Consider the following 27,773-nt stretch of genomic DNA (forward strand, 5'->3'; position numbering starts at 1 on the left):
ACTCTGCACTGAACTGATTTAATAGTAGAACCTGCTGAAACAGCTCTCACTGGTGAAACCTAAGCTAAAACAAAAGCAACAACAATGAAAAGCCACTGCATTTGGGGTAAGTGGATTTGTTGCACTGTATTTCTCAACCTCAAAGAATGTCACAGATGAAAGAATATTTTTTAAGTAATACAAGTCAGATGCACAATTTTTTTTTAGAAATGGTGTTATTCCTTACTCCCATTATATTTACTCCTCTCAGGGGACTTCAGACATCACTTACATAATATTCAAATTAAAAGGCTCTATTCTGGGCACAAAAGGTTATTTATGGTTCTTGCTCATGTATTTGCTATCAATGCCACTCACCGTCTTCAGGGCTGTATCTACGAGTAAGTATTCTAGCGCAGAAAATGAGTTACCGTCAGCAGAGTGTTATCTTGTGCTTCATGGGAAATGGAAATTCTTTCTCTGAAAATTGAGGGTATGATTTTCATCCTAGTTTATCCTAGTCTTTCAGTGGCTCTGGTTTGTTTTCTGAGCTCTAGGCTGCTTTAGCCACCATCACATCAGACACGCAGGGCTATCACACTGGGCACGTTCAAGTCAGTGGGTGATTTCAAATGTTTCCAGGAGGTGAGGTCAGGCTGCTTTCTTAATTTCAAAATGAAGAACAACAATAATAACTTCTACTGATCCAGGCTGGGAGCACGTTTGATTGGTGCTGAATCCCTCACACGGAAGTGGTCACAGAAGTCATAATTCTGACCCCTCCTCAAATTATGGGAAGCAAATCAGAGGACACGCAGCACACCCAATTCCGTTATGAATTTCACCCTGAAATGGAACTATGCAGTTAAGTATTCATAGCAAAAATTCAAACCACAGCTGACAACTGGCTTCATTAATAACCCAAAGGAATGTTAAGTTTTAAAAAAATGAAAACAATAAAATATAAGTCACTTTCACCAAAATACATAAATATTGGAGTTGATCATAATTAAGATGAAAATAATAAGAACTATCAATGAAGCCAAAACATATACTATCTGAATGAATTAAAGTATAAAAGTAATTTTTCAGATAATTCTACAGATGACTATTCTCGCCTAGAATCTGAATTATGGTAAAAGCATTCTCCTTTTTTAAAAATCCTTAATTGTCATGGTTATTTTTATATTTTGCTCAATTTTTTACTTTGATAATGGACATCTCTCCCAATTACCAAATTTTCTCAAATAATTTTGTGTTTCTCAGAAAGCCTATATAAAAGATAGTCCAGGAGATCACCAATCAAACAGTGGTCGGCATTATGAATCAGTTTAAATACATCCATTGACTGAACTGTTAAATAAAGGACAACAGATTTTAGAATGGTTTAGAGTTGTACTGGCTTAAGAAAGGAAGAGAAGAAATTACTCAAAAAAAATTTTTACTTGCCTACTAAAGGAAAACTTTTAAAGTATTTTTTAAAGAAAAACTACTGTTTTTTGAAGTAGTATCTATGTAATTTTCATGTAAGAGTTTTACCTGACCTTTTAGCTATTTTCAACATAATACAAAGCAATTTCTACACACATGCACACATACCCTTTTGTGCATTTATCTTTTGCTTGTGCTTTTGTCTTAAGCCCTGCATCTGTTCCAGGCTCATAAATGAGATCTTTCGGTGGCATGAATTTTCTAGTCATCAGACATAAATAATGGACTCGGGTTCACTTAGCATTTCACTCTCCCTGTACTAGAAAACCTATATTCTAGTCTAGATTAACATCCGCTTTCCAATGCTAATAACACTACAGCTGTGACCCATCCATCAGCTGGGTGGATGTGGTTAACACAGGTGTTAACAAAGAAAACAACTATAAAATGAAAACACTGGTGTACAAAAGACATATATCCCTCAAAGCTAATCGTTACTGACGAGCATTTTTGAAGTTTGTTTCAAACGAAACCACTTAGCAAATACAATTGGAACTATGCTAACTCAAACTCTTTCCTGAAAACAAAGGTCAAATGCATTTGACTTAAAATGTTCAGTGTTCTACTTCAATTTACGTGTATAACCATGGCCTGGTGGCATAAGATTTTCCTCGTGAGAAAAGCACATTTTAGTTGGAAAATACTTTCAAGAGGTTGAGCAATAAGTAGGGCAATTTAAGTAGCATGTAAGGATGGCCACAAAGAAAAGTATAATTGCTTGAGATCTAGATAAAGCAAAAACTCAAAGGGCTGGTAGTTTCTGAAATGACTGTTGAACAGATTTACTAGTAGAACCACCACCTCCTTGTCCCAGGTTATGGACAGTTGACTAGACTAGCCTACCCCCAATCTCACCGCAGGAGACCATTTTTAAGATTTATGAGTGTATTTTCAGCTCTTCTGATTGCTATTTCAGTTATGATTTGTGTAGTAAATTTTCTAGCAATAGGCAGTAAAATAAAATATCATTTTCAAGCCATTTCCATCAAAATGCAGAAAGAGATGAAGGTGGGATTGAAATAATGATGCATTGTATAGCATTCCCTGACTTGTCTCTCCTCCTGGTCATTCCCCTTGTCCCCCTCTGCCACATGGTTGCATGTCATAGTCCCTCTTGTAGACATATTATGCTTTTACTATAGTTTGCTGCTGAAACATCGTTGATCTATGTGCCTACTGTATTAATGTTTCATATATTTTCATAGGAAATCGGTGATGCTGATTCTTTTTCAAAAGTGATCCAAGGGCTGAGGGCTTAAGGAAGTTTATTGTCCAATCTGGTGGTTACAATTAGAGAAGCATACAATGTAACAAGGCCATCCCTATTCTCACTCCATAGGCATAATATCTGAGTTCATAGAGAAGACACTTTTTTGAGAGAGTAGTTACACAATCAGAACAGGAGGACTGAACAAAAGCCCTGATGAATTCCCTTCAGCGTGTGTCTACTCTGTTCTTTTGGTGGTAAAGCCATAGAACCACCGATTTTGTTCAAACTGATGTAAAACCTCAAATGCTTTCCTGACAGTAGAAAAATCTTTGAAGATTTGGCCAAATAGATAAAACCATGGGACGTATTCACATTTTAATCAATAGCATTATTATATTTTCAAAAGTATTATGGCCCCCAAAAGATTAAAAGAAATTAAATGAATGCAGAATTCCCTAAATTTTGAAGGTTTTCATAACTTGCAAAGGAGGCCATTTAAATACTAAGAGCCAAGAAATGCAAAGTCCAGTTAAATTATATACCATTGTGGGTGGGTAGGTCAGATTCCCATGAGCAACCTCTAGGGTTTCTAGGGAGATTATAAATGGGGCCTAGGGTATTCCATCATTGCCAAGAAAAAGGGTCCAATGGACATCCTGTCAAATATCTCTGGTCATTCATTATTCAGTCATAGCCAACCGAGATGGTATCCCCAAATTACTTGGGATGATACAATTGTTTATTTAACAAATAAAACTTGTTAAACCCAAGGAAGATGTAAAATAAAGTACAGAAAGGCCAAAGAAAATCAAGCCCAGATATCCTAACATTTTTGTATTTCTTCGTATTTTGATTTCTATGGTGTTCAAGAGGATTTGTCCTGTTAGAAGAACAGCCTTGAAACTTTAATTTAACATGTGCCACTGAATAATTGATTTCAATGAGTCATTTAAAGTCAGGAAGTATAAGTAAAATGCTAATAAAAAGTACTGGATATTTAATGAATCTTACAAATACCATTTTAATAAGTTTAATAAGTGAAGGTATTACTTCAGTACTTGAAAGTTGGTCAGTGAGAGAATTAAATTACTTAAAAAGTATATTGGGCTACATTAAATGAGAATTTAGTTTAAAATATTTACTGATATTTAGGTTTTAATTAACACCATTCATTAATTAAAGATCTCTTTAAAGTATTACTAAATTCTTCTAGTTTTATTATAAGTACATATATTTACTTTTAGGCTAAAATAGGTTTTAAAATGTATAATAAATTTAATAAAAATATCTAAGTAATCACTTTATGTGCACACATGCTCATACATGAAAAAAGAATCTCAAAAGCATCTATAAAGTCACATTCAAGACAAGACTTTTAAAGGAAGAGGATTTGGATGTTTTTTTCTTAGAAATACCTATCATGTCTGGACTACATACAAGACAAAATGTCAGCAAGAATTGTTGGAAATTAGCCATTAGATTCTGAAATAAATAAATTGTGCAATAAGGTCACTAACAGAAATGAACTAGCTACTTTCTTTTTTATCTTGAATTCAGTCAAATTTAATTGTATGGAGAGACACATCTAAAGGTACCAATGATCTGGTGTGGCTTATAATATTCCTGCTTCATTTCACCTAAAATTTAGTTAACATAAATTTTGGAAATGATGTATCTAAATAAAGTCAAAGCCATGTTATCCACTGGGTTTGCAGCAATTACATTTGTCACTTAATGAGGGTAGAGGTCAGGCAAATAATCATTAGAAATAATTAAATCAAAATTTATTTTAACATAAATACACACACAGATTAGTATTCTCCATGCTTGGAAATTCATTATGTAAAATTTCCAGTTTTTTTATTTTATTTAAAGTGGTCCAAGAACAATTTAGCAAAGCAATCAAACACAGAAACTGTCAGCTGATCTTCGTCACTCAGTCTTTTCACAGTCGTTGCTCATAGCTAGATACCGTTTCTCAGTGACTCACTTTAGGGTCTTTCCATCACATTTAACATGGTTTTCATAGAAACAAAAATTGATCTTCTATTGTGCTTGGTGTATAGGTTGATATGTACATGTCAAAATATATAATAAAAAATATATACTAAAATATTCTAATGAAATGCTACCTTATTTCCATCCCTTTGCCAACACCATAAATGAGTAACTTTGTAACATGTCCAGAATGACTTCTGCCCATTTAAGTCCTTGACTTGTGCAGCAAATCACCAAGGAAGGAAGGGAAAAGAGAGAAAGAGGAAGGAAGGAAGGAAGGAAGGAAGGAAGGAAGGAAGGAAGGAAGGAAGGAAGGAAGAGAGGGAGGGAGGGAGGGAGGGGGGGGAGGAGGGAAGACAGACATCAGGAGTTTAAGCTCCACTATTGTTTTACCTGTGTTGTAATGGACAATATCAAATAGCATATACAGGAGTGCGGCGCTAGTACCAGCTCATGCAGGCTCATAAGAATCAATGCCCAAATTTTCAGGAAGTTTACAAGTCAGTCGTTTAATACAGCCATAATTTAAAATTTAAAGTTTTGATTGCACATCAAACATTTAATTACATAAACTTAACATTAAATAAATTGCATAAAAAGCAAAGGTAGTAAATACTCCAAACTCATCACTTCCTGAGTATACTTTATGTCCTATTATCTGTGTCCTTGGAGTTATTTACATTGTTATATATTTACCATGGAAATATCCAACTGATACATCTTCCTAGCTCTTCTCAGTGATGTTACACTGGTACCTTGAAATTGGCCATGGTAATTATTAAACCATGGAGACCAGAATTATTAAACCATGGAGACCAGAAAATGAAGCAAAACAGGTTGCTGCTTTTGGGGTGAGGGAGCTCGGGAACACAGTTGTTAATCATTTATCAGCATACGATTGTATATGGGGCATAATATATTACTAAAATATATACTATAAGTATTTTTGTCATGTTATTAAATTACTAAAATTTATTTCTGGACAATGAACCCTCAATATATTCCTGTAGGTCATTTCTAAATGTGTTACCCCACTGTACTCAGAAAGAAGAATAGTAGTACTTAGGCAGGCGTAATGAGAAATCAATAAAACACTCTGTCTTCCAGTCCAGACTTGATCCATTGAGTTTTATTCCATTAATTGTTAAAAGTAATTGTCAGCATATATTTTCAGTCACTGGATGAAAGACTGAACAATTTCATGTTCATAACTAGATTGATAACTAGATAACTAGAACTGAAAACATTCCTATAAGAACATATCAAAATAAACACAACTGAAAAATAAGAAATAATAATCTACCTACCTCTCAACCTCGGCTCCCTACCAGTCACTTTATTTCTTAGAGATATTTTATTTATCTTCTCCAGACTTATGTGGGCCAACTGGAATAATGGGTGGAGAATGGTGCCTATAAAATCATAGTTGGTTTGCATAAGAAAGAACAGGGCTATACTTAGGAGAAAATTAAAAATCAGGTGATCTGGAAAAAGTATCATAATGTAATAGACTAGAGTTTTGAGAAACACAAAGGAAAGACTTTTGAGAAATAGCTGCCACTGTTAGCAACAGCACTAATCAAAAGAGATTTTAGAGATTAATGTCAACAATAAATATTTATTGATTACTAATTATGTAACAGGTACTTTTCTAAGTGGCTTACGTATATAAACTCAACTTAGTCTTCCTAAAAAGCCCTTCAAGACACTCATACAACTTTAGAAACCTCTGTTTTATACATGAGGAAACTCTGGAGCATTGAAAATTAGAGCATTGTGAAAATCAGTTGAAAAGTGGCTGTTAGAATTCATACCCAGGTAGTCTGCCTCATAGCTTTCACTCAACCTTGAGGCTGTAGATAGTATACTTTAAAAAATGTGCTCTCTAACCATGTCAAAAACATTTACAGAAAACATCAACAAAGACATTGAACTTTCCAATACTTTTGAAATTAAGATTTGTGTTTCTATTAATCAAGTTAGCGTGTTTGAACTGCCTTCGACGGAGTGCAGTTTTATTCAGATTATACAAGCAAAATTAAAAGAATCTGAAAACCAATGTCCTAATCACTGTGAAACTCAAGGAAAATTACATATAAAATGAATTGTGCTACTTAATGTGCTGTGGCTAAGAAAATTTGAGAAAATTTTCATTTTAATGTTATTTTTGACAGCTTATAGTTACATCAATTTGCACATCAAAAACTTATACATATGGTCTCAAACTCTTCTTTTAATAGTGGAATTATAAAAGAAAACCCTTTTAGTCTGAAGGCTTAAAAAATATAAATTCAAACTTTATTTTGCATTTGGAAAGAACTCTTGAAAATAATGCCTAACCTTTCTAGACATACACTGTCATTGGGAAAACACCCCTTTCATTTGCTTGTGGCCAAAAGTTCAATCTTTGACCTGTACTCAGAGGTTTATGTGCTGGAAATGCTGGAAATTAATGAAGTGCATACTCCATTTAGGGGTTAGCATCAGCCTACCAGGAAAAAGCCAAAGGAAAATTGAGGGATGGAACCTGGACTCAAGGGAAAAAAAGGTTGAAGATTCTGATTTTGAAATCTCTTCCTTTTCCACTGTCAACCTCCCCAACCCGAAGTCCTTTAAGCTTCTTTCTGTAAAGGGAATGGCATCTCATAAAACTTAAGATGTTAGCAGTTATAAGATACACCACTGGTTCCCATAGAGCTCTTCATTTACTTATTCAATTCTTCAATGTGTTTTATTGTTTATGCTATTACAGTTGCCTCGATTATTCCCCCTTTGCTCTCCTCCTCCCCAGCCTGCCCCACACCCCCATAGTCAATCCCCACACCCTTGTCCATGTCCATGGGTCGTGCATATATGTTCTATTTCTAATCCCTTCGCCTTCTTCCAAACAGTCCCCACCGCCATCTCCCCTTCTACAGCTGCCAGTCAGTTCCAAGTGTCTGTGCTTCTGATTCTATTTTGCTTGTTAGTTTATTTTGTTCATTAGATTCCACTTATAAGGGAGATCATATGGTATTTGTCTTTCATTGACTGGCTTATTTCACTTAGCATAACAGCATTCTATGACTCAATACCAGGAAGACAAACAAGCCAATTAAAAAATGGGAAAAGGACCTGAATAGACCCTTCTCCAAGGAGGACATACAGATGGACCATAGATATATTGAAAAGTGTTTAACATCCCTATCTATCAGAGAGATGCAGATTAAAACCACAATGAGATATCATCTCATACCTGCCAAAATGGCTATCATTAATAAATCAAGGATCAAGTGCTGGTGAGAATGTGGAAAAATGGGAACTCTAGTACACTGTTGGTGGGACTGAAGACTGATAAAACTACTCTGTGAAACACTTGGAGTTTCCTCAGAAAACTAAAAGTGGAACTGCCTTTTGACCCAGCAATTCCACTTTTGAGAATATATCCAAAGAATCCCAAAACACAATTCAAAAGAATATATGCACCCCTATGTTCATAGCAGTGCTATTTACAATAGCCAAGACATGGAAACAGCCTAAGTGCCCATCAGTAGATGAGTAGATAAAAAAGCTGTTGTACACACACACAATGGAATACTACATGACAGTGAAAAAGAAGGAAATCTTACTTTTGTGACAGCATGGATGAAACTAGAGTTATTTTTTTTCCAATTTTTTATTTAATTATTTTTCAAGTACAGTTTTCTATTACTCCCATCCCATCCCCCCTGTGCTCCCCCCTCCCTCCCATTTCCACCCTTCTCAGTTGTTGTCCATGTGTTCTTTATATATGTTCCTCTAAATCCCTCCCCCATTTCCTCTGAAATTCCCTCCCCTTTCCCCTCTTGTTCTCTATTTCAGTGTCTTTGGTGATATTTTGCTTGCTTGAAACTAGAGTTATTTTTTAAATCAGCCAGTTAAACTAATACAGTACTTTATTATAAATTAGAATTTTTATTTTATACTTGTTGAAAACTCAGGTTTATATATGCATATAATACTTTTCATATCTCACTCTAATATGCTCATAAAAAATGAAAGTAGAGTAAAAAATAAATTGGTAAAGGAATCCCACACCCTCAGAGGATTTTACTCTTTGGATCACTTCCAACAAAGAATCATTAATACTTTGTATTCCCATCAAATATCATTCTCTGTGCTATCTGGAGCATTGATGATGATCTTAAAATATGCCCCAATATTGTCTTTGGGGTCTTCTTACAAGTTACTGACATTCTACAGGTTTTGAGGTTGGTGCTTTCTTGAATAGATGCTGACAATGAAGGGTTGTAGGTAACAGTCAATACCTTCTGCTATTGACTGAATGCTTCTGCCCCTCCCCCAAATTCATATATTAAAACCTAATCCCCAAAGTACTGACATTTGAAGGTGGGGTCTTAGGGACATGATTGGGTCATGAAGGTGGAGCCCTCATAATGCAGGACCCAGACACCTTCCTTCTATCATGTGAAGACACAGCAAGAAGACAGCTGTCTGTGAACCAGGAATTGGGTCTTCACCAGACTTGGGACCTGCCTGTGCCTTGATCTTGGACTTCTCAACCTCCAGAAGAGTGAGGAGTAAGTTTCTGTTGTTTATAAGTCACCTAGCCTATGGTATTTTTGTTATAGCAGACAACTATCCCAATAAAAATAGACTAAGACACTATGGATTGAGACACTATCCTATTAAGGTTCTTACGTAGTTTATGATTGAGATTTTGAGGGTTTTAGTTTCTCTGTCACGCAGCCAGAAACAGCATTGAGGTCAAGTATATTCACACAATGCACATCATCACTTCCATCTGACCAGAGTCCACTTGAAGGTCCCATGGACTAGAAGACATACCCCAATTTCAGAAAAATAATCACATGGGCCATGTTGAGCTTAGAATTGATGACATTAAGTGTTTCACTTTCTCTGTGTTAACTTGGGCAAACTGAATTAGGCATCGTGACACAGTTCTTTAGGAGCTACAGTGAAACACCTGCGGATGGACTTAACCTGTATCTGTAACTTTTCCTTTCATAAGAATAGCAACCTTCCTGCCCTCAAAATCCATCACATTGGCGTCCCCTTCACTGTCCTCCATGCTAGGATCTAAAAAAGGATTTTAATGTTAGCAAAATTGGCTTCCCCAATTTATCATCCCTTGGGCAGAGTACACTTTGTAAACCCTCTCTTCTCTCAGAAAATGATCCCATATTTTTATAACAATTGCTAAAGCACATAATAAAGTACTGGTCAATTTCAAGTTTAGGGTACAATCTCTATCATCCTTTCTCTAACACTTTGGAATAGAGGTGTTTCAGAATTCTTCATTTTCTTTTGATTTTATGAAGATCATATTGTACTTATACCATATACTATATAACCCCAGTAGGGTCTACAGTGGAACATTGTGATCAAACTCACAAATATTTTGGATGGAAATGTAAGAATTTTAATACTGAGAGGGACGAAAGCTATATATGGTCTCACTTAAATTCAAGCTGGACTTTGCCACCAAATGTCATTAGGTAAGATGAGTTTTGCCATCAAATGAGTTACCCAATTTTTTTAGTTTTCCAAGCTCATGGAACTCAGTATCGTAGATATGGGTTTGTGGGTATATGTGAAGCATAAAGACTCCAGGTTTTGCACAGAGTATTAGGCGTGACCTAGAAGGTGAAGGGTATTTTAGAAGGATCAAGGAAGTGGCAGGTTTTCTCAGTTCCCAATTAATTACACCATACTTGGAGCAATGTCCACACTTCAAGTTGGCCATGTGACTCTGAAATTTTTCCTCGTTGCATGAATCTTCTTTCTCAAAGTTCTTCATCTCAGTAAATGGTATCACAACTGCCCGATTGTCCAAGACAAAAAACCTTGTAGTTGTCTTAGATTCCTTCCTCATCTTCTCTAAGGAGAAGTCTGACCAACGTTGCTTCCAAATAGGCCCTGTTTGAGCCTATACATTATAGGGCCTGTAACATCCACTCTGTCCAACTCCAAAGCGCAATCCAAGCACACAGTAACCCCTGTAAATGAAAATAACCTCCCAAGGCAGCTCCAGTCTCTACTTCTGACTCCCTTTATGGCCATTCTCCACACAGTAGCCAGAGTGATCTTCAAATTGCTAATCAGATGCCTCATTCACCCACTCAGCACCCCCCAAACTTTCTTACTATAGCCAAGGCTTCGCATGGCCTGAACCCCCCTCCCTCTCCCTCTCTCCTGCGCTTTATTGAACCTTATAAGCTGTCTTTCTTGTGCAAATCAGCAAGCTCCTTCCCTCTTTAGAGCCTTGCAGTTCCTGCTTCCTGGGGACAGTGATCCCTCAGATCTTTTCCTCACTGGCTCCTATTGTCTTTTCATTGTCTTCTCAGATGCCAGTTTCTCATCCAGGACCTCCCTGGCTCCCAACAACCCAAAGTGGACCCAACCCCCAATCACTTGACTTATGACCCTGATGGATTTTCTTCAAAGTCCTTACCATTGTTTGAAGTAATTTTACTTAGTGAATAGTTTCTTTCCTTATTTGCTGGGCTATCTCTACCTCCTAGGATGTAAGCTCTGTACAGGCAAAGACTGTCTACCATTCTATTTCCACTGCTTAGACCGTATTCTGGCTTATAGCAGAGGCTCATTAAATATATTTCTAATGAATGGATGAAAGGCAAGCAATTCGTTGTTAAACATGTTCATTCTATTATTGCAGTCACTCAAACTACTAGTGATCCGGTTCCCTAGGCTGGGCTCACACAAATTGGAGTGAAATATGCCTGTTTCAGAAAATGATGATATGTCCAGAATACCACAGCATGGGGAGATTTTCAGTTAATTTGATATTTTGCCTATCTAAATTACTACTATAGACCTGTAACTTGGGTTACATTTATGAATGCTTTCTATGAGCCATTGTTGAATATATATATATTCATAAATATATATATGTACATAACATTATTTACATAAAATATACAACATTATTTCTTTCTTCTATTAACTCTGAGAAGATTAATTGATTTTCCACCATCTTATATGTAAAATGCAGTGTCACTGGGCTTGAATCCAAATTCCTCAAAGCACACACCTGAAGAAATGAATATTGCTGAGTAATTTTATATTCAACTGATTTTAACCTTCTTTTAATGATTCAAATGCAATTCTGAAAATATTGCTGTTCCATAGCAGAATTTGAAAAATAGTTATCTGAGCTCTGTGGGTTTTAAAGAACATGGCAATAGAAGAGTTTATTGTGTCTGTGTATCGGAAAAGTTGTCTTCTCTGGAGAATAAAACCCTACACATTGGGGCCTCCAGTTTTATTTCCTGTTACACTTACAGAAGGCATAAATAAAGAAAATCTCATGAAAACAACCTGCTTTTCAAGGCTACGATTTTACTAAAGAGACCAAAAATCTGCCCTTTCTTCCGTCCATGGCCTGAAGGGGAAGAAGTTTTCACTAAGAATTCAAAATGTTCCAGGATAATATTTACAAGGATATTAACCATGCTGTAGTGAAGAAAATCAAGATTAATCATCAGAACACAATAACTTGTATGTGACTGATTAAAAACTATTAAAAATAAAAACAGTGCATTGCAATGAAATGGGTGCTTGACAAGTCTCTTGAATAGACCAACAAGGAGACTGGGCTGAAAGTCCCCACTCTCTCATGGGAAATTCGCGTGCCTCTTAAAATGACTGCCCTGCTACTTGGGGGCCAAATAACATTTCTTTTGGTTTATTGTCTCATTTCTTTATTATGTTGCAATAACATGGAAGTTTCCTCAAAAATAACATTCACAGACAAAAAAAGTAAGATTTCAAATCAAAAAGCTGTCCTGAGGTTTTATTTTCAACTCTTTCCTTAAAGACCTCTCACGGGCAGTGTGGGCATCCTTAGCAGGACTCCCATTGGGTGTGATGACACTTTCAGTGCAACTAGCCCCAGTAACACTAACAGCTAAATTCTAAAGCGTGATTGTAAATGACTTTCCACATGCTCTGCAGAATGTTTTGTTTTTTGGAATTGTCAAATCCTTCTTTAATTGTTTGCTTTACACAATGGCTACAATAATTTCCCCCCCCCAAAAGCACCATTTTTAAAAAGCCATTTCAAAAACCATTACCTAAAGTTATTTTAAAATAAAGCGTTTTCAAGTATAAATACTGCAATACATGCTAAGCACAGAAAATTAAGCACTGCAGAATAATGATTCAAAACATTTGTGTCTCTCTTCAGATTTCCTTAAGGAATCTTGTAATGGCAAAAAAACAATAAAGGTTAATCTTCTGAATAATACACAAGAAAGAAATCTAAGCAATCCATGGAATAGCCCCACGGCCACACAGAAATCATTACACTCATGATTATAACCGTAGAGAAAAAGTTTTGCGTTTGAAAATCTTCCTCATGGCTGTTCCAGTCTTATTACACAGTGCTCCCATCAGGGCCCTGCTAGTGTATGGGACTTCAGTGATCTTTCAATAATTCAGTTTCGTTAGATCTCCGTTTCCCTATTTCTGAGCCTCCCTCCAGGCCAGCACACGTTGAAGGGAAAGCTCTCTGCACTGGGGAGGTCAGCTGCACTGACCTGGAGCAGGAGGTCAGCCACTGCGGGGTTCAGTGGGTCCTAGCTGAGGGAGGGCTGGAGTTGAACCCACACCACCACCACCCTTCCCCCATAAACTAATCTGCGTCTTTACCAGTGAACAAAGATTTGGAACCTGCACTCCTAAGTTTTCCCCATAAGGAGTGTACTATTGACATTCCTTACTGCATTTAATTCTCCGAATATTCCCCCCTGGTAGGTTCTGCTTTAGTTCTCAAGGTACAAGTAGAAGATACTGAGGCACAAATAGCCAGTGAGTCCCCAACAAGGGTTTGACTGATAGCCTCTTTGGTTGCAGGTTATTCTACTGATTATAATTCCATTTCAAACATTGAAGAGCTGAGAGATTTCTAAATGAGTGAAGAGAGCCAAGGCAATGATTCTCAGTTGTTTAATGAATAAATAATGGAATATGTGTGTAACATATTGAGAGAGAGAATATACATACCTATAATGATACACTGATGGTTTGGGTAGAAAATATCGAGTTTTAAGAATGCATGGAGGAAAAAGCTAAAAATTTAAAAGCACCAAAATTAATGCTATGATTACTTATTCAGAAAATAGGCCTTTTTTCCTGTAAATTTCCATACACGAAGTCACCTCTCCACAAGTATTTAGATTATCTCCATTACATTAAGAGCAATTAATTGCTTTCTCTTTCAATTTATTCTCTCTTAAATGTAGACAGTTTTTCCCTAATATAATAATCTCATGCTTCACAGATCCTATTAACTTAAAAAAGTTTAAGTTGATGAGTTAATAACAAGGAGGAAATGCAAAGATTGAGACCTTGAACTTGATCCTCAGATATCCTGGATTCAGATCAACTGCACCTCAGTTTTCTCTCCTGTAAAATGAAAATTGAAGATATTTAATCTTCTATTTAGAGAAGATACAAATGAAGCACCTAAGACATCTGATAAACATTAAATTATAGCTTTTACATCAAAATAACAGTAATCATTTGAATGTTTAAGATGGTAAAAGTGCTTCTATTATCAATAATTTATACTGTATGGAGTGTGCATATATATATATATGTATATATATTAGGAGTAGAATATATATAGTGTGTGTGTATGTGTATGTATGTATGTGTGTGTATATATACATATACATACACACATATATATGCATATATGTCTTTTCTCCTAAAAGACAGTAGTCTGTTTCCATTCTTGTTCTTTGGGATTTTTTTCATCTCAGGATAAAAAGATGCACAAATCCGTGCAGTCCTCCCAAGATACAATATTCCATCGCACACGTGACAAAGACCACGCCCCCATCAAAGTGAGGGGGCTGTCAAAGGATGGGGAGCAGGGAAAACCAAAGTGATGAAAGAAAATTTGAGCTTTTCCTTCTAGTGTGTCAGACACACACCCTCCCGCCTCGCCCCAGGCAGCCTATATGAGGTGATTCGAAGGGAATTGATCAGACAATAGTCTTGATCCATCAATGAATGACTCAAGTCAGACCTTTTGCATTTTCTCTTCCTCCTCCTTTCCACTAGGTGGCGCCAGAGCTCAAAACCAGGCCCCTTGCAAAGGCTGCCTCTAAGCCTTTATCGGAGGATGACCTGTATAAAGATATTCGTTGTGACACAAGCATATCAAAAACTATTTTCATCGCCAATTCCTAATCTGCCTCTTCATTCCCACTGGGGTATTTCTTCAGTAGTTAACAATTTTCAGCTTCCCTGACCAGAACGTTCTGAAGAAAAGCTTCTGGGGACCCTGCCAGCAGAGAGAACTGTTGTAGACCAATGGAATAAACACACCCCGCAGACACTGGACTCGCCAGCTCCAGTTGATACAGTGGAATTTGTTCAACTCTCGATGACTGGAGCAATGGGGGGAAATGGTTCGAACTCCCCAGACAGGGCGGATTGTGAAGCGGGCGGTTGAATTACCTTAGACACGTAACTCTAGTTAGAGCATGGAAGGGGTTAAAACCTGAGCTAATTCTTCAGGAAAGAAATATGAGAGCCCGCGTCTTGTCCCCTCCTTCCTCTCTGAATGGCTTTTCTCTCCACAAAGGAGTTTACAAGAAGAGGGCTCCTCCTTTACATATTTCCTGATTGAAACTTCTTTCCTTAGTGCCGCTGTTCTGGTTTTGTTCTGTCTTTTAAAATAGGTTTCAATTTGTTGAAAAGTGAGTGTTCTCACCAATCTACGTAAAAGGCAATCGTTTCTGGCCACGTGTAAATATGTATGTAGTGAAAAAGTACCCATTAGCCCAGATCTCCATTTTAAACACCTAAGACTAGTTCCTATGATTCTAAGAATCAAAAGGCCAATGGCATATCGCTATGGCCCAAATCACAGGTAAGTGAGTACAGGGCAGTTTTCCCTAAATCCTTCAAACTGAAATTTGAGAAGGAAACACCAACTGAGTGAACCTGTCACAAAGGAAGTATTGTTTAAAGACAAATAGGCTTTTGTCTGAACACCGTAGCCTCAATTTTTCTCTGATCCTAAGGAAAATGAAAAGATGTATGTACTCTGCTTAATTTTGTTTACTTGAAATTTTTATGCTTTAGTTTTTCTAAACCTGCCTCTTCTAAAATGGGAACTAGAAGGGAGAGGTTAAAATAGATGAAAGACTTATGGACTTGGATAAATAATTAATGGCCTGGAGTAATTAGCTGGAAGATGTTTAAACATTAATCTCTCTGAGTCATCACAAGCATGTGAGCCTACTCACAAAATCTTGCACCAGTTATGAGTGTATGAGTGTATATGGTTTGTCAAAATGGAAATTAAAATATGATGAGAATCAGCACTTTGAAAAATTAAAATATGGAACAAATCTACTCTCTGTTTGTTAAAGATAAGTGGAATTTTACATTTCTTTATTTTACTTAATAAAATAAAAAGTTGTATAAATTTTGTCTATATGTGCAACCAAAAAGTCAAACTTGGTTAGGGAGGCAAATGAGTTAGATAGTCCTGTCTTCCTTTAGGAACTTCTTCCAGGAGAGGGAAAAAGAACAAAGCAGAAACAAAAACAGCTCATTATTAAACTATCTGGTGAACAATTAGGGATCCTTCAGAGGTTTTAAGGGGGAAAAATGTCCTTTAACATAATGCTCAGTTTTGCAATTTACAGCTGTGTTCTTTAATGTGGTGTTTTCCAATACAATTTTATTACAGGCTTTAAATTATACTTTCACAGCAAAGGTCTGTCTTTAAACTTTCAGGTCAGGATTGTTCAGATCTTTTCACACTGAATCAATCAGGTTTAAAGCTGGCAAAAATCCTTGGCAGCCTTGTAAATCTTTCAAAAGATGTTATCCAATTACCCTTCCTGGGCCACAGGATTCCACAGCGTGACTATTTCCTCCTCTGTGAGGAATTAAGTGCTTCTGAGAGGTTAGAAACCAATGGAGTTGAAAAGTAAGGTTCTACCGTTTCCTCCAGTTCACAGGGCGTAGACAAGTATCGCGGGATCCACCGCAGACGTTCTGACCTAAAGGGTGGCCCTGCCCTTACTGATGTTTTCCTTGTTTTAAATTAGCAAAAACACAAAACAGAACACAGAATGATGATACCAAATTGTTTCCTGTGACAAAAACTTATTTTGGACCTGTATTAAGAACATAGCAAAAAGAGAGACCCCACGTGGAAAGCACAAAAGAATCACTATTGCTCTTAGTTATTTTTTCAAGGAAAAAAAAAATTTAGGTGCATTCAATAAATATACATGGGATATAAAAAAGGAAATAACAAAGGAGATAAATGCACTTCTTTGGTTGGGGTTTTGCTCTTCTAAAACTGTGCTTATTTTCCACTTAAAAATCACATATTCATCTCAGTTCTTCTTCCTCTAGGTTGCCAATACAGAAGAGTAAGGAAACACTAAACAAAACATTCAATTTACATAAAAGCCTATTTCATGCCACTTGGTGTCAAGGGGGAAAATAATCATGGGCAGGATCATTTGGAAATAAATTTTCAGGGGAAAAAATGTGAGCATGCCTATAGATTCCTTCACGGGATTTATAAAAGCTCTGTTCTCCTTTGTGATGTAAAAACCCTAATGGAGGTTGTGGGATTCTAGCTGCACCTTTGACCTCGAGGCCTCTGGAGTCATTCACTTGTCATGACCTTTGACCTTCGCAAATTACAGCCCCGGACTATCTGTTTGGCTTGATTTTTACTACCTATAACAAAAAGACTTTTCCTCCCTGGAATACATAAGCAAAAGGCGTATAAACGTTTGAAAACAGTTTGCCAGCCAACAATCTGGCAAAGAGAGGTTAAGCATCGAAATAACAGAAAGCCCCAAGCCTGGAGGGAAAGACTGTAACCTTTAAAGGGTCCTCCAGTGGAGTAGACTGATTTCGGGGACTGCAGTTGTGAGCTGGCCACATGTTTCCTCTTTTAAAAATGTTTTCTTTGATTTAGAATGTGATGCTGCGGAGGTAGGAAGGTCCGTGCTTTTGTAAATTGCACCCTGATTCTTTGCAGGCCAGTCATTAGGAATGGCAGGCATCGCATCGCCTCCGCAACTGTGTGTTCCCGAACACTTCCCTCTCGCCACTATCTCGATTGCCTCCATTTCCAACCGAATGCAATTTCTCTTATCAGGACTGTGAGTGAAAGGTGGTTATGTGTACACACTGGGAGTAAAATGTCGTGTTGGCGCCCACTCAAGTCCGCATGAGGAAGCCAAGCAGTCCTGCAGACTGAATATTCAGCTACTTTGTACTTGCCATCCGGAGATTCAAATATTACTTCGTGTGTACGAGGTCAGCTGCTAAGGATCTGAGGCACTCTGCTGATGGGTAGCAATGAAATGACTTCAGTTGTCACGGTCTTTTCTAATGCTCTATACCAGCAAGTGTCACCCTTTTCCATCTCCGGGCACACAGACACTAATGACTAAAATTCTGCAGCGCACCAAAAAATATATTACAGCTTTTGCCAACCTGACAAAAAATAGTTATAATTTTGATTCATTCACACAGACAGCTATTGTCGTGTCAGCTGTTGTCATGTTTTTATCTGACAATTGAGGAAAAAAGAGGTCAGTGCCCCCGAATAAGCAGTCAGGTGCTGCCTGCTTGAAAAATTCTTGCGGCACACAGGTTGAAAATCGCTGCTCTAGATTGTGTGCTTGCTTGTTTGTTTTAGGCAGATAATAGAGGAGGAAAAGCTCGAAGACAGAGGTTAATAAAAGTGTCTAGAGAGCTTAACCTAACACAGAGTGATGTATAGTTTGTCACCAAGATGAGAACAAATGGAATCTCGTGGATTATAATACTCTAGAATTTGTCTACTTAAGGAATACTTTCGTGGCTACTTATTTCCCAACTCACATGGGAAATGTTTTTGTTTCTGTTGGCATTAAGATAGTAGTATTTAAATACCCATTTAAGGGACAGTTTTACTTCTAGACATTTCCAGTGGGTTTGCAGCATCCATTCAAACCCCGGCCTCCCCACCCTGCCCAGTCCTCCAGTCTCTCCCTCTAAGGATCAGAAGAAGTTCTGGCTACTTTGAAAGTACAGTGAAAACTGGCTCCCTGGCGAAGTTCGCTGTAGGCTGCCCAATCTACCTAGTTCAAGTAGGATTTATAAGGAAAGTCCTCCATTTCCCAAACACTCAGACAGGTCTGGGGAAAACCTTTTCCACAAAGACTTTTCAATATTTGTAATTCATTTTAAAAGAGAGTTGGAAACAGATCTCTTTTTAAAATCTCAATATAAATCTTTTATGGAAGTATCTCTGGAACTGACCATTTTATGATCTCTAGACAGAACACATTCCATAAAAATGTGCCCAACTGTTAACATATCAGTTGCCTTTCCTGAGTTGGAGGGAAGGGAAATTGAATGCAAGCAGGGTGTCCAGCCTGTGGCCCCTGGCCCAGGATGGCTATGAACACGGCTCAACACTAAAAAGTAAATTTACTTAAAACATCCAGATAATTTTTTGTGATTATGTGTCACAACGTATTTGATGTGTGGCCCAAGACAACTCTTCTTCCAGTGTGTCCCAGAGACGCCAAAGGCTGGACACCCCTGATAGAGTGACTACCCCCCATCTAAACGTCCTGTGACGTGCGAGGTGACACACTGTGATCCACAAATGTCTTCTTCCTAATGTCTACACCCATCCCTGTAATACCAAAAACGTCCCACAGCAGTCGGGGTCCTTTCTCCTCAGATCTTACCTGAGGGATTTTGGCTTCCAATTAGAACTCTCAGAATTCAGTTTTCATTACCTGTCTACTGGAATATTTACGACTTCCTGTAGCTCTAATAACACCGAACTAGGAATTGGGGGAATTGTTGCATTCTTAGCTGAAAATGTGTTTTAAGTCTGAAAGTTCAGTCAACAGAAAACTGATTCTTTAATTTCACAGAAATCTGTACCATGTTGTTTGAATAAGCTAAAACTAAATGATGAACATTATCTGTGTTTTAACATTTCCTGTTATGTGAAGCCATTTGAATAATGCTGCTGTTCACTTACTCCTTCCTCAGGGATGGAGTCTAGAATTCTGAAAGCTATGATTTTAAAATAATAGCACTACGAAAGATAATAAGCAAATTTTACTTAATGTTTTACAAGGCTAATATTGGCAGCAGAATTTCTTAAGACCCCCTCGACCTGAGTGGGTATCGACTATCAACTTCCTCTGGAGAAGATGTTTTTGAACCTCTCACCGAGCTTCCACTCCCACCGCCTCACCTCAGCCCCTCACCCCCAGTCCTGCTGAAGATGTTTTCCTGGCTATCCATGCAAACAGAGCACATTTTCTCAGCCTTCCAATTGCTGAAAATCTAACTAGGGTCATTCTTTGTTGTGGGGAGCTATCGTTTTCATTTGGAAAGGTTTGGCTTGCTCTCTGCCCTCTAGATGCCAATGTCACCCTCTCCATTGGTGACAACTGGAACTGGATACGGACATCCCCAAATGTCCCCCAATTGCCCCCAACAGAGGACTACGCAGATAGAGATGAAAGCCTTAGGGAAGTATGACGAGGGAAGCCTCGTGATGTTTACTCATCAAAATCTGTCTTAGTCAGGGTGCTTCAGACAAACAGAACCAAGAGGTGTGTGATATATATGGAAAGAGGTTTACTATAAAGAGCAACTCACAAACTTAGTGAGGCTGCCAAGTACAAATCTGCAGTGTGGGCCAGCAGGCTGGAGACCCAGGGAGTGAGGGTTCACATGAAGCCTTAGGCACACAGCTAGAGAACTCACTCCCTCAGTTACCCCTGGCCGTGGTCCCCAGGCCCAGGCGCACAGTCCTTCCAGTCCCTTCATGTATGTTCTTGCCATCATAGGGTCCTTTTACAGGTTGTGCCCTGGTCCTGGGATGCTGTTCCCACCACACCCCCTTTCAGCTCACCTTCAATTGCACTTCCTGAGGGAATGCTCCCCAACCTTCCTGAGTAGGTGAAATCTCCGGATAATTGGCTTTCACAGCACTTATCACTGTGTAATCTTTGGGGCATTGAATTTCTGATCTCGTTCTCTATTCCTAGCATCTAGCATAGCGTAGGTACTCATCAAATATTTGTTAGCTAACTGAATAAATGAATTAACATGTACCCACCGTATGGTCTCTTTTTTCAGATGATTATTGGCTTACAGAGCAATATCATGACGGTCTAAATCAGGGGTTTTTCAGCTGACATGCTGCAGGAAATTTTAGAGCATTCAATACCCAACTATTTAATCAGGGGCACTCACCCCCTTTCCCTGAGGTTGTCAAATTTAAAAAACGACAACAGCCAACCCAACAATAGCTATTTGGTTTGTATAAATCAACAGTACGCCTATTTTTTCAGATCAGCCAAAAATATAGTACGTTGGTGCATTGCAAAATTTTAGTGTACGCGTGCCCTGAGATGAACAAGTTGAAAATCGTGGATCTAAATAACAAACTTGCATGCTATGAATATTGGAAAGTCGGTAGAGCAATATGTTATGCTCATTTGACAAACCTTCCTTGTGAGCTGTCTCTGGTACTGTTGGAGAAATCAGTAATGCCCAAGACCCCATTGCCATTGTTTCTTGTCCCAACTCTTTGAATATTGTGAAATGCATTCCTTCCTATGTTGTAGCATAAACGGATAATGGCCATTGTGAAAATGCACACTACGTGCTTTGGTATTTAATGACTTGGGGCAAGGAAGGTATGCCAGTGATCAATTTGTTGCCTCTGAGCTCCAAATTCATACGTCATTACCCTGCTTTATGATCCTGGAGTTGGAACCCCGGAGGATTTCTCCTTGGCCAGCTGAAACTATGTCAGTAAAAGGTGCCAAAGGGAAACTTCACTTGGTTTTTGGTTGCTTTCTCTCTTCTGGGTCCTCGGGGTGGCTCACAGAGGCACATGGGCGGGAGGAGGTCCAGTGGCACCTGCCCTTCAGTGAGTTTTGCTGGGACCGCAGTGGGAGGCCTTCTGCATGGCAGCCCTGCCCAGGTTTCCCCCTACCAGCTGGCTCTGACTAGATTTGGCCTGGAGTGGCCTGGCGGACCCCCCTGCCCTCTGGCGGGCCCAGTCACCCCTCTCCAGTGAAGTCTCAATCTCACCCTTATTGTTGAGGCCCCCTCCCAAGGCATTCCTGCATTGGGTGCAGTCTCTCTGCCCAAGGGCATCTTCTGGGTTCACTTTTATCCCCTCTTCTTGGTGACTCAACTGCTACCAGTTAATACCTCGTCATATTTAATGTTCCTTTTTCTTTTTAAAATTTTTTTTTATTTATCTTTAGAGGGGAAGGAAAGGAAAGAGGGAAAGAAATATCAATTTCTTTAATCAATATCAATTTAATCAATATCAATTGCCTCTCTTGCACCCCCTGCCAGGAACTGGCCTGCAACCCAGGCATGTGCTCTGACTGGGAATCGAACCGCAACCCTCCAGTTCAAAGGCCTGCGATCAATCCACTGAGCTACACCAGCCAGGGCAAATGTTCCTTTTTCAAATGACTGTTCCTGTTTCCATCCTGGATTCAGTCTGATATGGTGATCAGGTAGGAAAATGTTGGAATACAGGCATACAAGCAGAGTACCCAGTCTTATTTCAACAATATTTTGTCATTCTAGGATGAAAAATGTTAGCAAGAAGAGTTTTTTAAGGACGTATTATAATGATCAGAATCCAAGAACAAAATTTACTGCTGATGGAGCCCAAGAAGTTTTTCAGTTGAAGCATCTTGGTCAGCAAGAGGTTATGCGACTTCATTTCCAGAGTGGCGGAGTGGGTAGGAAGAGACCCCAGAGGCCTGAGAAGAGGTAGATTCTCATGAAAGGCCCCCAGCTCATAGTGAGGATGCGCCCCAGGAGCTTCAGGAGATGATTCACTGACTTTTTATGGGGAATCAAGGGAGGGAAAAATTTCTTTCAAGTCTGAGTACCAGGGATCATTATGCTTCTTCTGAACAGCTACTATAATACAGCTCATGGATAATGTGAACTGTGTAAGTGCTTGTTTGCCCTTTAGGACAGTGGTCAGAAGCTGGAAGGCAAAGCACCAATTCTCTCCTGGCCATGGGCCAGTGCAGACATCTCAAACGCAGACACACACACCTCTGCCTTAATCTCAGTCATTGTCTGCCTTGCTTCTTTCCCCCTTGGCCTTGATGGCCTCACATACTTTCATCATCATCCTATATACATCAGGCCCTTTAAAACATCCACTTGAGAATAGGTTGGCTATAAACAAAATATTGAAGGACAAGTCTTCAATTTTCTTATGCTAGCTTCAGGGTTCTTTTCATTATGCTGTGTGCTGACAATGGAAAAGAGTTTAAATACTTACATCCACTGAAGAACTGGCACGATTTGTTCAAACGTTTCAAAATTTCCCCTGCCACTGCCTTACCTAATCAGTATGTTTAAAATTTTTCCAATGTCACATCCAAATAATTTAAAATGTTAGACTTCTTAGCAATTCTTTCAATGCAAAAGCACCCAAATTGCTGAGGCTCGGCTATCACAAAGCTGACCAGAAGCTCAAAAAGAATCTTTTATTTTTTCTTATTTGTTCATTAAATTATAGTATCAAAATTGGTTTGTTTCAAGGATGGTCATTTACCAATATTACACAAAATTTAACGGGGAAAATTCTATTCTTTTTCTTTACTTTTGTGCTCTTATAGTTGTTTTTATTGCCGAATAAGCACTTTTTTGCACGTCTCCCTAGGATGGTGAAAGATGCTTGTTCAAACCTCATTTATACCTGAATCCCCTCCTGTTACTGTGCTTGCCCAGCCCAGCTTCCACACATCACATTTTTCATGGCCAGTGACTCAGACTTTGTAGGGACAAAATTAATATTTGCTGAATATATCCTCAGAGCTCCTACCAAAATGGGAAATGGTGGAAACAGAGAAGCAGTCATAGAAAATAAAGTAACTGCAGCTCTGGAAATAGAGAAACTGCATGATATTCCTGCTTTTCAACTCTTAATTCCTCCAAAGAGAGAAAGATTTTGTTTCTCTGTACTGAAGGCGGAAAATGATGTACCTTTGGCTTTCTCTGATTTGAAAGAAGTAATTCTAAATAACGTTTTTTCTCGTTTACCTTTACTTCAGAGAAACCAGAGTACTTAATGCCGTGGGTAAATATTCATTCTGTTCCTTAAGTACCTATGTGAGAATCTGCCAAAGCAAATATACCTAGTATTAAAGAACAAAAGTTAGTAAATTTAAAGATCTAACTGGCTTTATTGAACAATTTGTGAATCGATAAGCATCCCATCTAGTAAAGAGGAAGGTACACAAAGAAATTGTGGAAAATGAAAGGTTTTTATAGGCAGAACCTGGTGGGGAAAGGAAGTTATTAGCGAAAACAAAGAAAAGATTGTTTCAGGCAACAGCATCTTTCTTTGAGGGGGAAGGGCATCAGGGGTCTTACGAGGAAGATTCTCTTCTTAGTGTTGATCAGGAAATTCCAGGCTTACTGATCTAAGGTCACATTCCTAGGAGGGGCTGAACCTGCAAGTAGGTCACGCATTAAATCTAAATTCAGGTGTCACAGAGTGAGCACTAGTGACTCCATTTGGGGGCTGAGATTTTTCTCCTTAACTGGCAAACTTTGGCTGCAGTGAAGCCGTGTCAGGCAATTTGACCTGCAGACCAACCTAAGGGGGTGAAGGGGAACTCTAGAAACTGAGCTACAGAAACGAATGAGCTAAATAAGGAAGAAGTTAGTGTGAACCCATGCTTCTGTTTGCTTGATGTAATCTATCTAAGACAGAGCCTTCTTGCAGTTTCTTATTTAACTCTGAGCGTGGTTCACAGATAACTGGGCCAGAGTCCTTTGAACAATCGGATTTCCCATTTATTTCAGAAAATATAAGATCAATTTTCCATGTGAGTCAATTGATGTATTGGGTTAATGCCCTTCAAGCCTTCAGATAGATTCTTGTGCCTGTTTCTATTGCCCAAGTCTTTGATCTTCAAAGCTAAAGTCTGCATTTCTCTGAGGGCTCTTCGGGAAGGAACAGCTCAAGATGAATTACTATCTTTGGACACCCTGAGTTCTTCATGCAACTTAGCTCACAGAAATCAAGATAGACAAAGGGATTAGGAAAGACACATTTCAAATACCATATCTGATCAACTGCTATTTATGAAAACAAGCGACTAGATTTTTAGGCTCATAACAGTCTTGAAAGTGAGTTGTTTTTTAAAGTATTTGTAGGAAAATGAGCTTATGTTTCTCAGAGCTATCAATCATGCAAAAACTTCTGATAAGCACCTTTAAACTATTTTAACAAAACAGCCTTTGCCTAAAGCACGGAATCCTTTGCTTATGCGAAGCATCTACATTATAAGAGTAAGTTCTGGTGTGGTGACATGGGAGTAAGATCAGCAGCAGTACAGCAAAAATCAGAGCTTTCTAGACACTGTGTGCAGACAGCGTTCCTGGGAGCCGAAGGAAGCTATGTTGGAACATGCTGCAGTTTCATTTGTTCCTGCACTGCATGGCCAGCTCACCTCTGATAAGATGTGGAACTAGAATCGTTGAATCAGGAGGACCTCAATCTCCCCACTGGAGCGCATGTCATTGACATCAGCAGTGGCATTGACCCTGTAGGATGCACTACCCAAGCTTCCTCTCAATACCCTCACCAGCTCCTCACAAGCCATTCGCAGGATAATGTGAGCAAGTCAATATGAAGAGAAGCATGGCTTGCACAGTACTTAGTAATACAAATATGACAATTCCTGTTGCTATTTTTGACTCTCGCAGAATTACAACTGCAATAAGACAGCATCAAAAAAGCTATGGCTTAAGGGTGCTTCATTTGGAGTGAAAGTAGAGATAAGGATTGGTGTGGTTAAAAATAAATGATTCTGTTGCCATGGTTTCCTTCTTTATAAATTCTTTCCGACATGAATTGCTGTTGTTGCGTTTAATTTTAGATTCATGCAGATTTTCCACAAATAAGAATTCCTATACATCTGAGAAATGTTTTTTTTTTTTAAGCTACAGGGAAAGGTTCCTGGCGGTCTGGCTCAAACATGTCTGAGTAAAGTAACCTGCAGGGGTCTGGCTTTAGACAACGACCAAAGGAAAGTGAATAAAGGGAATGAGCACACAGAAAACTTGTCGAGCTATGTTTAAAACATGAGTTCATATTATCGCAAAATTTGAGGGCATGTTGAGTATTGGGGACTACCTTTCAGAAACATAGGGAGACAGGTGTCCCTTCTCCCTTCTGTGGAGTGACACTCTTGACAACCAATCAACCCACCCACTCATAGAGGATGATAATGACCACAGTTAATTTACATAAATATGTATATATTAATATCAAAGGCTCTAACTGTGTTTTCAAAATCCACTAAATCATCTCAAATGCAATCCATTTTGCTTGGATAGGATGTGAGAATTACTTATAATTCATACCTACTCTTAAACAGCTGCTTCATTTTTTTAAAGCTTAATAAGGGCTTGTTCAAATTTGGAAAACATAAATGGAAAGGAAGAGTTGACTTTACCAAAGGAATTCCTTTTTAAAAAAATATGTTACAGAATTGCTTAAATAGTGAAATCCCATGCTACAATCAAAATAGGCCATGATTATTTTCAAAAAGGGAACATAACATTACTTCAGCAGAAATGCATTACAATACAGTTGCTATGTAAACAAGATCACCAAGATATTGATAAATGCTTATTTCAAAGTATAATTAATGGTTAAGAGATTCACATATTTTGAATTTTCACTGTTTTCCTTTTCTAAAACTTTTGAGGCTAATCTTATAAATCTAGCAAAACAAAATTTTCAGAAGTTAGAATATATTAGTTTAATATAGTAAGAGATTAAACTTGAACTGAAAGGAGATCAGTGAGCTGTATTTTGTCTCTACAAACTTATTTTCTAATTCTCTCACTCTGCCTTTTTTAGGAATTAGTCAACTATTTTGTTAAATGTACATTCAGTGTTTTAGTCATACAATTTCACTTTTCTTTTTCTTTAAAAAAAAACCCTGAAAACTCAGAAAACAGAAAGTGGTTCTTGCAGTATTTTAGGTCAATTAAAGTCGAGAAAGGAGTTTGTGGTATTCTCTTGATGTGCCTTAAATTTAAATTTATACATCAAGTTTGGAGGGTTTGGGGTGGAGTGTTGTGTGTATGTGTGTGTATTGGGGTGGAGAGGTGGAAAGGAATTTGATTTTTAAGATATTTCACATAATAACACAAACATTGCCCAAAACAATAGAATAACCACACTAATTTTTACTTCTCTCTTTAGGTATGAGCAAATTGTCTCAGGTTTCCTAGTATTTCTGTAACAATCAGACCAAAAAAGATCAAACAGGAAAAATTCAGAGGTTTCAAACGCCTATGCATAGCTCAGAGCTGCTCCTAATAGCAGGCTTTGCCAAGCGTCTGCTCTTCCTAGCTAGATGGGATGATGGCCCTGCCGCTGTGATTTGCTCTGAGCTTCGCGTGTGGCTGACCTAGAAGAACAGCTGACCAGATTTTTCTTGCGGGCAACTTGCCTCTGCTCTGAAGCTGAAAGTGACGGGGGCCTTTGGACTGTGGCACAACCCCGGGGATTCTGTGGCTACTAAGTCATTTGACTTTACCATAAAAACTCAAAGTACAAACCTCTTGCCATGATAGACTAGTACATACTGGTCTTCTCTCCAAGAACAATTGAACAAGCTTGACAAAACATTTTTTAAGATTATGTCTGAAGGCTTTGAAGAGCTATCAGGGCAGCCGGACATAAGAAGCCAAGACTCCAGACAGAAGAGGAACTCACTGAGATGGGCATTGCTGTTTTTGCCACTTTTCCCTTGAGCTGCACATCTACATTTCCTAAGCAAAATGTTTTTGTAAGCACTGTTGAAAAGTCCCAATCTGGTTAACATTCTCCTCGCATGGTCATCAAACCATTTACAATGGGTGATGGCAGCATATTCGTAGTAGCCATTCAATGTATTGTCATGTGCAAATGAATGAATTACCAGTATATGTAACAACTTGGGTAATAATCAATTTTTAATAAATAGCCCCAAAAGTATACACA

General features: G+C 38.3%; 1 long non-coding RNA gene across 2 annotated transcripts; it reads left to right on the forward strand.

The window, feature by feature from the left end:
* On the forward strand, positions 1–27,773 carry LOC118994713 (uncharacterized). Of its 2 annotated transcripts, none has more exons than XR_005068125.1 (2): positions 1–106; positions 26,991–27,773. It is a non-coding gene; the product is annotated as an uncharacterized LOC118994713 (long non-coding RNA). The 2 variants fall into 2 exon arrangements; XR_005068124.1 differs by lacking the exon at positions 1–106 and adding an exon at positions 23,388–23,843.

The sequence above is a fragment of the Sturnira hondurensis genome, unplaced genomic scaffold (assembly GCF_014824575.4).
Source record: "Sturnira hondurensis isolate 20B ecotype Veracruz unplaced genomic scaffold, ASM1482457v3 Scaffold0009719, whole genome shotgun sequence".
Lineage (NCBI taxonomy): Eukaryota > Metazoa > Chordata > Mammalia > Chiroptera > Phyllostomidae > Sturnira > Sturnira hondurensis.